Below are 13,892 nucleotides of genomic sequence, written 5' to 3'. Positions count from 1 at the left end.
CAAAAAAAAAAAATAAATAAAATGAAAAATAAAAAACTGTTTAGAGCAAATTGCAATTACTTGACAACTATCTAAACGAGGTGAAAGCTATAAAAAACTTGTTTGAGCGAATTGCAATTACCCGACAACTATCTAATACATTCTCGACACTGGTGATCCGCCGGACGTAAGATCTCTTTCCGAAGCGTCGCAGAAGCATCGAAGTGATTTACGGAACGAGAGACAAACATACCTTTGGGGATCCCTTATCGATGATTCTGAAGGAAAAAGGATATCCAGAATTTGGGACGCATATGTGAAGATCTACTTCCAAAGCCTGCTAACCACAAACTTACTCTACTGCACTGATTCGTATCATAAAATTAAAATCTTGCAGTTTTAATTTTTTACTGAAAGATTTAATTTTACTTGAAAAATTCTGGATATCCCGAGTATTATACCAAGTGCAACCAGAAGATAAATTGATAATACGCATTGTAACCTATAATATCGACTACAAACAGCTAATGTACAATATATAGTATAGTATGGGGAATACGCAGAAATATAGCTATGCAGGCAAAATGCACATACATATGTTTAAATCACAAAAATAAAGCAATACATAAAAATGCAAATATAATGCAAATACATTAAATCACAAAAATAAAGCAATGCAGAAAAAATCACACATATATTTCATAAACATTATAAATACAGCATACATAAAACACACAATATGCGCAAAATGAATACCACTCTTTATATAAAAATAGAATGCAAGAACTATTAGTTCACTGGTTCTCATAATCCTGACGTCGCAACATTAAAAGTCATTGACGCCGAACAACTAAACCATACACCTTGTAAAGTCATCCATATTCGAATATACGCGATACTTTGGAGGGTATTTATCATACCAGAGTAAAAACGATAAAACCCCTTCTGGAATTCCCTTGATAGCACTTTTTAGTGCTTTCTTTGCGAGTTTGTGTGAAAGTCCAACAAGATAAAATATAGTTTTGTTATTCGTATGGAATTAAACCAACATCATTACCATCATTTTTTTAGATTGTTTAACTCTCCCTATTAAAAAGGTACAAGAAAAACAATTCATTCATGCAAAAGAAGGGCTGGCTAAAGTATCTGACCCATAAGATTATTTAGACAAAAAGTACATTCCATATTAGCAGTTCAGACATGTAAAAATCAAAACAAGAAAAGCTGAAATGACCAAGTGAAAGACATAATCTGACACAACTCTTGAAATATCCTAAGTTAAAATTATTCATTAAAACTCCAGTTGCACTTTGGTATAATCTCCCCTACCTTATGAAGCTGCTAGCTGCAAGAGAAGAAAAAGATTAATTGGATTTGTAGTTCAGAGATCAAAGTGTTGTGCCGAGTTTAACGAGTTGCAGAATAAATAACAGAAAAACTAGTCATCATCGCAAGAGGTACAACAGCTTTTAAAACATTATCTTTGCTACACTGTTACATTAAATATCGGTGGCAAAAATAGACAAGATAGTTGGAATAGCTAACAGGAAAATCTGGATAAATGAATAACAGCAGGGAACATAATACAGCCAAGACAAAATGTTTAACTTGTAAAACAGAAATACCGTAGTAATTTCATTTTTCATTTTGCTAAAATTTCCGGTCAAACAGAGCCTTGTTTTACAATGAAAATAACAAATGTGCAATATTCTATTAGAAATTATTCTTCTGCACTGTTTAACATGCACATTTTTACATTTTCATTCTAATAATAATCATAAATACCCATCCTTAAAATTCCTGTACCTTTAACTCAACGCGAAACAACTTTTTCAGACCTTTTTAGGCTCTTCCATAGACCTTTCCCAGCGCCCCCCCCCCCCCCCCCCCCCCCCCCCCCCCCCCACCCCCCCCCCCCCCCCCCCCCCCCCCCCCCCCCCCCCCCCCCCCCCCCCCCCCCCCCCCCCCCCCCCCCCCCCCCCCCCCCCCCCCCCCCCACCCCCCCCCCCCCCCCCCCCCCCCCCCCCCCCCCCCCCCCCCCCCCCCCCCCCCCCCCCCCCCCCCCCACCCAGCCCCAACAACAACAAAGTAGTTTGTAGGCTTACTCCCCAAGTAAGCGAAATGAGTAAGACGAAACAGGAATGCAGCTGGGAGTCTTAGAGACGTTGGCTTGAAGAGTAGGTAGAGTGAAAAACGTGCTGCAAAAGGCACACTGTAAGCAGTGCCTTCTGACTTTAACAATTAAGAGAACATATTGACTAACTGCAAGACAGAATCTAACTTTAGAGTGAAAAGTGAAATAAAGACTTAAGTTCAAAAATAAAAATAATTATTTCTTTCTATACAAAACAAACAGTGCTTTAAACAGATAAGATTATGGTCAAAATTGAATCCACAAGTACATCTTAAATCATGAAAATAATACAAGGCACTTCAAAGGAGCCAATGCCATAAAATCCATCAGCAATCTCGATTACGTACTCACTAATGAGTTCAGATACAATAAAATCTCCATAAGTCGAAATATGTTATGCTGACTTTCCTGTTCAACTGCTATAAATCAGCAATACAGAATTGAACAGTAGATCTAAGTACAAAACCACATAAATTCTTTATGCAACACTAAACTTGAACCGCCTGTTCCCTTTATATAATAGATTTAATGAACATGAACAAAGGATGAAAAAAAAGGATATTAATGAACAAAAGAAAAACACATTTTACCTAGAACTTTAAAAATATGGTAGCATAATGTGTGCTGCACCACCCACGTTTTACCTATTCCTCCATTAGCTGTTATCCTAAGGCAACAGACAAGGTAAAAAAAAAATTTTTTAATAAAACAATAAAAAAATATTTCAAAAGCCAGTAAAATCATCGTCAGTTACGTAGTAAGGAGTGAAATGTTGCCATTCAAGTACACTACGTTGCTGCATAAAGGATAATACATAACTGAAAGTTTTAGTTTTCCCAACTCTGTCAAGAAAATTCCTTTTGATGTGGAGAGTTGATAAAGTTCCAGAAACTTCCAGTTATGTTATTAAGCCTTTAATGAAGCAAGAATATCAACGGCCTTTCTTCTTTAAATAATAATGGTCTATGAAAAAAAACAGAGGTGAAAATTAAAATTAAAGTATATGAAGTTTTATTTATCGAAAAAAATTAAAATTAAACAAACATAAACTTCCACTACTTATACTTTTAGAAATGGTAGTTTATTTATTTAGAATGTTTGCTCACATTGCACAATCATCAGCATCAATCAACAGTTCCAACGACAGGATTTCACTTTCACAAATCTCCACTCTCGTGCAGTCTTTTAACCATACTGAAGCCCCGAAGAGACCCAGCTAACACTATCACGTATTAATCTCCTCAAGGCACAGAGGGGCTCGTGTCCTTTCATCAGTATCTGATCTACATAATGACTTTTATAATTATTCTCCCTTAAGGTTATTAGTTCTCTCTCTATCCTGCTATCCGATTCTGATTCCTAATAACCATTTATTCCAAGATCGAAAACATCTTTTGCACAAACAAGTTTCTTTGCCACATATTTCATATTCGTGTACAGATACAAATTACAAATCTTTCTTTAGTGTGTAATTTCAGTCTATTTCATTTCAAAATCTTAATATGTTTGTCTATTATTGTTAATGTGTCGTTTTTAGTCCTTCACTAAATTTCGACTCAAGAGAAACTATTGGACATTTTTGTGCTAAACATTTGGAAGAGTCAGACTAATTTAATCCATTCTCCATCTGGTTCTTATTTCATTATCTTAAGCGTAAAGTGCACTTTTTTCTTCTTAATTTTATATATCATCCCAGATCTCTATTAGGCGAGCTTCTTTTATCTTGTGGTTTTGTTGGTTGAAGCAGATATTCGCGTACACTGACATAATCATCTCATAATCATCTATTGATAATTATAAGATCCACGTGAAAGAGGTAACATATAATTTCCCTTTAATATCACCACACTAACACAAAATTACAAGACTCCATCAATATTAGCTTCCATTTGTTCCGTTGCTGAGCACTTTCAGTTTTTACAGATTCAAAATGACGTCACTTTGATGCACATCAAATAAAATTACTATACTTCACAGTAAATGTCTAAAAAAACAGTAAATTTGGAGAACATCATAAGTTACAACTAGAGGATCGACAGTTAATTCTACTGCAACATTACTGGCTGCCCAGATAATAGGCATCAGTTTGATCAACAACCTCTCGAAATAATTATCGATAACGATTATAGTCAGTTAAGATATATTTCAGTTCGACTTTAAGAGTATAAATATGGGTCATTAGAACGAGAATTATTAAAAAAAAAAACAATTAGAACGAGAATTTAAAAAAAAAAAAACAAAGTTTACCATTAAGATAATCTATACAGGTGCCTACCTATGAACACTAGCCAACAGAAAGAGAAGAATTCCCTAAAATTAACAATAAACTGGAGACAAAAAACTTCCGCTAACTTTCGGCTTGTCAGGGAGAGTATTTTTATACCAATAATTGTGGTAAATTAACTCTTCAAAATTTAAGGGATAGTTGGGTAGGGGAAGGGTAATTTCCCTGAATTTTAACGACATATTATAATTTAATTATATTTCAAAAAGAACGCATGCAATGATATGGGCAAGAATTTCAAAATCTAAAAAAAAAAAAAAAAAAAAAAAAATTCTAATTTTGCGGCAAAACGCAAAATCGGCTTAAGGACCAACTTTGTTGAAGAACGAAACTATCGATGTGAATTAAGTTTTCACCTCCATGTCACGCTGCCTTAATTTGCCTCAAATGATTTTCTTTCTCGAGTAAAAATCTGGAACGCAATTACCGATAACGAGCGATTTCACTCCAAAGAACTGTCAACGCATATTGTTGTAATTCAAGTGCAATGCATTTCCTTTGATTTGAAGTCACCCACTTGGATTAAAAAAGTGTGGACATTTTTTAAAACCGTTGAAGATTTTTCTGGCTATATATATATATATATATATATATATATATATATATATATATATATATATATATATATATATATATATATATATATATATATATATATATATATATATATATATATATATATATATAAAAGAAAGGGTTTGACTCGTACCAAAAAGAATTAAAGAGGGTACGAACGTTAATATGAGAGCAGCTGAAGAGAAGTAGCTGAAAATGGCTTAAAAATTTATAATCATCAAACCAGATATTACTACGGTGGGAAACAACAATATAAACGAAGCCAATAAATCTTAAAATGAAGCATCTGCTATATATGTAGTCCTGGCATTGGTGCTGCTAATGGAAAAGGATCTATTACTTTAAATTATTTACTCAATGAAACGGTTTGTCTCTTTAACTTAACAGTTCTGATTGACACCCCACATACGTTTATTACCAGGAGGTTCTACTTTGGTTTGTCATCTATGCGTCTCCTCCGAGGTGCTTAGTACTCAACTTGCCGGAAACTCAATGTGACCCGTTTAGTACCATAGTAGATTCACATGAACCGTGCAATTGATGTCTAGGCCCGTCCCTTACGATGCTCCTGATTGGTTGTTGATAAGCTAATCACAGGGCTGGAAACTCTCTCTCTCGAGTGTTTACATAGGCAGCATGTATTTCCACCTCTCCTGAGGGATACTTCTTTCAAACGTACCCCTCTGGAGAGGTGGAACATACATCCTGTTCGTGTGAACTCTCTCGAGAGACTAAGAGTTTCCAGCCCTGTGATTGGCTTATCATCAGCCAATCAAGAGCGCCGTTAAGGGACTGGCCTAGACGTCAAATGCACGGTTGATGTGAATCTACTATAGCCCCTCGATGATCAAAACATTATATAAACCTATTTCAATATAGTTTGGTCTACAAATTATATTAATAATTATTAATCGATATCACACTGAGCTTCCGCCATGTTTAGTACTACCTCCTCTGGGGTGACGTGTGGATTACAAGCCAACGGAGAAACCCTGATAATACCATCTACATATCAGGGATGTCAGTTAGAACTGTAAGTTAAAGAGAAACCTTTTAATTCAGGAAACAATTAAAAATATTCATTCCTTTCCCATTAGCTGATGAAGTTATCAACCGCAGAGTGCTCCACTTAAGAAATTGTCAATCACAGACCACAATAATTATATAATCATGATTTACGCCAATAAGATTTTCTCCTCTTGTGGGGTGGCTCTGATGAAATAAAGATGGCCGAATTGAAATAGAGAAATAAAAACACTCAGACTTTTCTGCTGCCAAGCGGATCATCTTCCCTTTCCCACCCACAAACAACCCCCTCCCCTCCCCTCCTCCTCCCTCTAAACAAATTTCACACATTTCAAAAACATACGCTTCACCAGCCATCCTTTCCCATTGGATCAACTTGATAGGCCCCTAGAAATCTCCATCATCATCTATTCGTCTATCAATTTTTACTCTAATTAAATTACACTGATGCTACTGGTCTCGATACTGTCGTTTATATTCCTACACATTAAAAAAATATTCTTCCATAATAATAATAATAATAATAATAATAATAATAATAATAATAATAATAATAATAATAATACTTCGTTGGATAGGAGTTTGCATGCCGTTGAGCTAATGTTGCGTCCTCTCAACTTGGTGAATGCTTCTGCAAGGTATATTTCAAAGAATGCCTCCTTACATAAGGGCCTGCTTCCAAAATAATAATAATAATAATAATAATAATAATAATAATAATAATAATAATAATAATAATAATAATAATAATAATACTGTTAAAAAGGATGGCAGAATTAAGCGAGTTGATTTTTATATTGTTTTTTTGTTTTTTTCTATTTTCCTTACAATTTGCTTCTCAGGCTCAGTGATGTTTCTGAGTAACTGGCCAATATTCATATTGGGAATTTTCAAAAATTGTAAATGCTGAAGGAATCTTTTATTAGAACAGGATATCAGGTCCAGGTCAAGCAGGGGTCGTCGTCAGTGCCGGTATTATTCCGTAGGCGTAGTTCAGTTCGGGCCGGGGTCGTCTTTGGTTTAAGGGCTGGTATTGGTGCTGGTATAGCTGGTATCACGTGACATTTCGACCTTCTCGTAGGTCATCTTCTGGCGAGTCGGTTGAAGAGACTGTAGCAAGAAAGTTTGCGGAACGGTATATATAGCGGCTCGGACCTAGAGTTGCATTCTCATTGGTCGGGCCGGTCTTGGGCGAAGCCTTGGATCTCTGTTGTTTGTTGTTTAAGATTAAGCTGGCCTTTGTGCCAGCACGGGCTCTTGCTCACAGAGCAGCCCGTAATCTCGCCTCGAAGGACTCGGGGATTCTCTCGTGCGAGCGCCACAGTAGTGTGCCTGGGGATGAACGTCAGGAATTCCGTCTTAGCAGGAATCGTATCATCCTGTGGGGGCTCCTGATTATCTGGCATCGTCGGGGGGGTCGCTCGCTGCTCTCTGGGCGGCGGTGGGAAGGAGAAACGTTTCGAGTGATATTTAAGTTTGGTTTCTCCTTACCTATATGGAGGGCTTCTAGGAGGCGCAGGCATCGGGGATCCATTGTCTGATCTATTATTATGATATTAGGGATAATATCATTTCTTTTTATCCGTTTGTTATGAGCAGTCCTGGCGTGGTTGAATATGGCTCCTTCTTGGGCGTGGCAGGAGATTCGCTCGGAGAAACGCATGGAGGTCATACCAACGTATTTGCCGAGGCATCCTCGGACGGGGCATGTGTAACGGTAGACCACACTCGTCTTCTTCAAGGGATCCTGCAGGGGTGCCGAAGGATTATTTCTCATCACCAGGCTGCTCGTCTTCTTCATTTTATAATACATAATTATCTTAATATTTCTGTCTGGGTCGGCGGGGCTGACGTTTTCTTCGATGATCTTTTTGAGGGCTTGTTCGTCCTTTTCTACAAGGGGCACTTCCACCGGAGGTACAAGGAGGACGAACAAGCCCTCAAAGAGATCATTGAGGAAAACGTCAGCCCCGCCGACCCAGACAGATATATTAAGATAATTATGTATTATAAAATGAAGAAGACGAGCAGCCTGGTGATGAGAAACAATTCTTCGGCGCCCTTCAGAATACCTTGAAGAGACGAGTGTGGTCTACCGTTTACACATGCCCCGTCCGAGGATCCTCGGCAAATACGTCGGTATGACATGCGTTTCTCCAAGCGAATCTCCTGCCACGCCCAAGAAGGAGCCATATTCAACCACGCCAGGACTGCTCATAACAAATGGATAAAAAGAAATGATATTATCCCTAATATCATAATAATAGATCAGACAACGGATCCCCGACGTCTGCGCCTCCTAGAAGCCCTCCATATAGGTAAGGAGAAACCAAACTTAAACATCACTTTAAGAAATGTTTCTCCTTCCCACCGCCCGCCCGAGTAGTGCGAGCGACCCCCCCGACGATGCCAGATAATCAGGAGCCCCCACAGGATGATACGATTCCTGCTACAGACGGAATTCCTGACATTCATCCCCAGGCACACTACTGTGGCGCTCGCACGAGAGAATCCCCGAGACCTTCGAGGCGAGATCCACGGCTTCGCCCAAGACCGGCCCGACCAATGAGAATGCAACTCTAGGTCCGAGCCGCTATAAATACCGTTCCGCATACTTTCTTGCTACAGTCTCTTCAACCGACTCGTCCGAAGATGACCTACGAGAAAGGTCGAAACGTCACGTGATACCAGCTACCATACCAGCACCAATACCAGCCTTAAACCAAAGACGACCCGGCCCGAACTGAACTACGCCTACGGAATAATACCGGTACTGACAACGACCCCTGCTTGACCTGGACCTGATATCCTGTTCTAATAAAAGATTCCTTCAGCATTTACAATTTTTGAAAATTCCCAATATGAATATTGACCAGTTACTCAGAAACATCGCTGAGCCTGAGAAGCGAATTGTAAGGAAAATAGAAAAAAACAATATATAAAATCAACTCGTTTAATTCTACCATCCTTTTTAACAGCATTTGCCTAAAAGAGGGTCTTCTACCAAAATAATAATAATAATAATTAACAAATAAATAAATAAATAAAATAAAGAAAAAGAAAACTATACAATAAAAATAATCAAGAGGACTCATTCGGGCTATAGCTAAAAGGAGATAATGTTTAAAATTAAGATCATACCTTCGGATCTGAAGATAAGAAGTCCCATGGGAATGCAATGAGGTTCTATGAAAGCACTGCACTTTGAACCTAAAAATAACATATCATAATTGGATAAAGTTATTGGCATACAGGAGTAACAAGAAAATATTGAAAATAATCCTGTTGATATAATATATAAAATATAACCACCTTAGCATAACTTGGCTAGAACATCACCTCAATTTATCATTGTACCCAAAAAGTATTATAATAATATAAAAGTACCTTAATATCCCTTTGATAATAATTTCATCTCCAATAATTATATACATGAAGTGCAAAGAAAAAAATCGACAATTCTCAACAAGTGGCTGTAAAATCTAATGACCTAAGATCCATAAATTGCCATTCCTAGCACAAGCTGCATTAATAGCAGAACCTTAGAGGTAACAAAACAGAAATCAAATCAGCACCACTTGAAGAAGCTAAGCATAGACTACACACGGTGCACAATACACCCTAAAGAGCTCCAACAGTTCTGTACATGGGAGCCAATTGTATAGAAAAGTACAAGTTTTGGCCAACAGTGATCCAGTTGCACTGAACACATGCACCATTCACCTCCAAAATTGTATTTGCAAGATCAGACAACAGGAATTGATGGTGTGAGACACAGGTGTGAGATTCACTTGGTACTGGCCACAGCCAACACTGGGTAAAGGTCATGCTGGGCAAAATAGTCTATATAACCACTGACAAGTGCATACCAGTGCTACAACCAAAAATGACTTCCACATAGTCCCCTATCCCTACCAGGAATGAGTAGACTATGGAAGTTATTGTGAGGAAATAGTCCATAGGAATAGTTTCAACCAAGAATTTGCCAAAACTGAAAAGCTTTCCTCAACAGGAAATAGATAAACCCATTACTATCAGCCCCAAACTAATTCCTGTACTAGGGAAAACACTGGACTGGGTCAGTGATGGATAGGTATAGTGTTGCACATACAATGCAAAACCACAGCCCAGTCTGACACAATTCAAATTAGACATGAGCAGTTGGCAGAAATCACTGCAGGAGACAGTTGTTCATATAAACATTATAATCCTGAAAATCCTGATGATTACGAAGAAAAAAAACCAGTTCTGTCTTGCGAGGGATCCTCCCCCTAGTGAGAAAACCAACACAGCAGCCTACTTAGGACTGCTCATGGGATCACAGTTGATGACTCTGGATCTAATGGTGGCATATAGAGATCCACAAATCAAAGATGATAGAACAGTTCACAAACAATGTGAAACATCCCAAAATCTACCATGCATGCATGTACTAGTAGACAACCTGGAAAACCAACCTCAGCACTGTGTGATGGTGGGGCACTAGGCTTTGGGTAAATGTGCAAAGCATAGACTACAGGTAGTGGGCCGGCAGAACTTAAGTAATAGCATCTACACACAAAGAATTGGAAGATATATTGAGTTTGAGCACAGGTAATACATACACACACAGGTCATGGATAATGCATATATACAAACAATGCACAAGTACATGCAAGCAACTGAAGTTATCATATGAACACCAAAAGATTCCAAATAACCTGAAAACACAGTCAAGAGGCAACATAATACTCTCATGATACCATAGGTATGGAAGAGTGCAAGTAACCAATCAACTGCCTAGAACAGGTACAGAGACTAAACCTACAAAAATATTCATGGAACAATATATTTCACGAACTTATTTCTAAACCTTATGTTTTCTATAAAGGAGAAATAAATATCAAAAGACATCATTCCTCAAAAACATTGTGTACACTGCATCTTATAGAAATACAAAGCCCAATGTCCCATTTAGGTAACCTTGATGCTGAATGATTTCTAACCACAGTAACTGGACCCAAACACAAAATTTTGAAATTAATGAAAGCTAATAAGCATGACTCCCACAACATACTGTATGTATAGAGGTATGTATATATATATATATATATATATATATATATATATATATATATATATATATAATTTATAATAAAAACATCTGAATGAACAGTGCACTTGAGCACTTTAAAACCAAATTTATACTGGTAGTAAGTACTGTATAACAAATCTGAGATGTTAACAACAACAACCCCCCCCCACCCCCCCCCCCCCCCCCCCCCCCCCCCCCCCCCCCCCCCCCCCCCCCCCCCCACCCCCCCCCCCCCCCCCCCCCCCCCCCCCGTGTAACCAGCTAAAATGGAATTACACTTTTACCCAGCAACAGACCAGGTAGCCAGTGACAGCTACCTGATTTGTGTGTAATCACTATTATCATAACTTAGAAAACAGTATAAATATATATATAATATATATATATATATATATATATATATATATATATATAAATATATATAAGCAAGACAATGCTGCCATGGTAGTGAAATGATACATGTAGTACTGTTAATACCTAACCTAACACAAGGGAACTAAGTACAGTTACAGTTAACTGGGAGCACTTCGTGTTTACCTCACCTCCTCAACCTTACCCAAAAGTTAAGCCATCAGTATTTACACTATCCTAACCTTGACTGCTGATTACTTTAAGATTTTTAGGCTGCTTACTGATTAAGATTTTGATCAAAGCCATGTCCTTGAAAGGAAAAGTTCAAATTGCTCTGTAAGGTTCTTTTCATAATAATGACCAAGTATAGACTTGGCTCATTCATAAATATTACCTGATTTTGTCACAAATTACATTATATGAAGCTGTGGACTGGATAACCACTTCCCATATTAGATAAGTTATAATTTTATATGACTAGGCTAATGTCTATTTTAACATTAACATATTGAATATAATAAAAGTCATACAACATATATTTTTTTCTATCTATGAATATCAGGCCTTCCTGGCTGTGATTTGATACACAGTGCTAGGATAGATTAATGCAGTGTACTAACTATAAATATAGAAAATAATAGGGTAAATGATCGAGCAGCGACATAGAGGCCACCCATCCCGGAATGCGGCCACCTTCCCGAATAAGTACTTGAATTCGCTGCCACGAATGATGAGCGTCAGTCAAGAGTTGTGGCCCATCCTGGCAGCATAATTCAAGCGCTTTTTGGGAAAGTAGCCGCGTTCCGAGAGAGATGGCCGCTATATAGCCGTTCGGTCATTTACCCTAGTAGGCACATAATGACCTACGCCTTCTAGGCCTACCCTAGCCTAAGATGGATGGCTGCATAAGGACTAGCTCAAAACCAAGTAATGGAGATAATGCTGTCAGAGCACCTCACTTGGTGTACTGCATTTTTTTTTTTCTATTTATGTAGATTTCTGGCAATATGCCAAGCACTGGGGTAACTAAGGGCATTCCGCGCTGAAACGAAAATTGACAGTAAAAGGTTTAAAAGGTTTTACAGGAGGGCAACCTCGCAGTTGCACTATGAAACAATTGTTAGGAGAGGGTGGACAGTACGAAGGAAGAAAGAGAATATGAACGGTGGTACAGTAAAAGAAATTAAAGTAGGGGGCGAAGGGACGCTGCAAAGAACCTCAAGTAATGCCTACATTGAACCGAATGAGGTGCACTGACGGCACTACCCCCCCTACGGGGGTGATGCCCTGCAGGTATTGCTTAAAGGTTTTTGTAAAGTCTTTTCGGGCATGAGTCACACCCATATTGTAGCCTCTTACTTTACCAACATTCAAATTGTGAATGATCGGCTTTCAGTCATATAAAATCACTAATTGAAGTGGTGTTACCCAAGCACATCTAGGGCACAGTGGTGTTAAATGTTTTTCCAAGCTGGGTATAATTTCCTCTTTATTGATACAAAACTTATTCATGACTTTCAATTTTGTAGATAGTACTATCTGGTTCATGTGTTACATACTGATGGCGAGAAGGTATATACACTAACAAAAAATGTTAATACCATTCAATAAAATCCTTTAGTCATACATATCAAAAGCATAAAATTCAATTCCTAATATACCCTTATTAAAGTATTGCTATATTATAGTGGCTGTTCCCTTGTAGACATCCCCGTGACCCATCTAATTAAATTTCCTTTTCAAAGAAAACGGGGAATTTCCAGAACGTCAAAACGCCAAACTAATTTCAAACTTCCATTCACCCTGGCAACTATCAATGAAAGTTTCCCCAAGTTTTTTCGCTTCCCACGTACAATTCGATGGCGAGAACTTGGGCTTCCTGTTTTCATTTATCACTTTACCTTCCACTTCACGCGCTCTGTTTAAGGGAATATACACTTCACAGAAAAAATAATTGCGTTATTTCACAAATAATCATAATTATCACCGCCTTCAACGTTATAGTTTTGTGGAATTAATATTCTATCAAAATAAGCATTTCCTCCATCCCTCCCCCTTTTAAAACAGTGAATGGCAAACAATCTACGCGCACACATATTCAATAATGCAGAAAAAGATACGGCGACTGATATTTTACTCTGCTTACTTTGGCAATAGTTTTTCAAAATAAAATTACTAAAGCTAAACCGTTTCCCCAATACGCTTCGTAAAAGGGTCCTTATACACAAAAAACATTCGAAGATTAATTAATATTTCATAAATGTCACTCTTAAAGAATGTTCACAATGTCAAGAAAAATAATGTATTCTGACCAATGCCTGAGGGTTATCGTAAAAATGTTAGTAATAAAATAGCAATTTTTCACGCACACACACACACACACACACAGAGGGTATAATGTTGTAAATCGTCCTAATACCACTGGGATTAAAGATTGTTACCAAACTGAAATTATATTTCTGTTTTGA

The sequence above is a fragment of the Macrobrachium nipponense genome, chromosome 34 (assembly GCF_015104395.2).
Source record: "Macrobrachium nipponense isolate FS-2020 chromosome 34, ASM1510439v2, whole genome shotgun sequence".
NCBI lineage: Eukaryota > Metazoa > Arthropoda > Malacostraca > Decapoda > Palaemonidae > Macrobrachium > Macrobrachium nipponense.
This window is presented reverse-complemented; position numbering follows the sequence as displayed.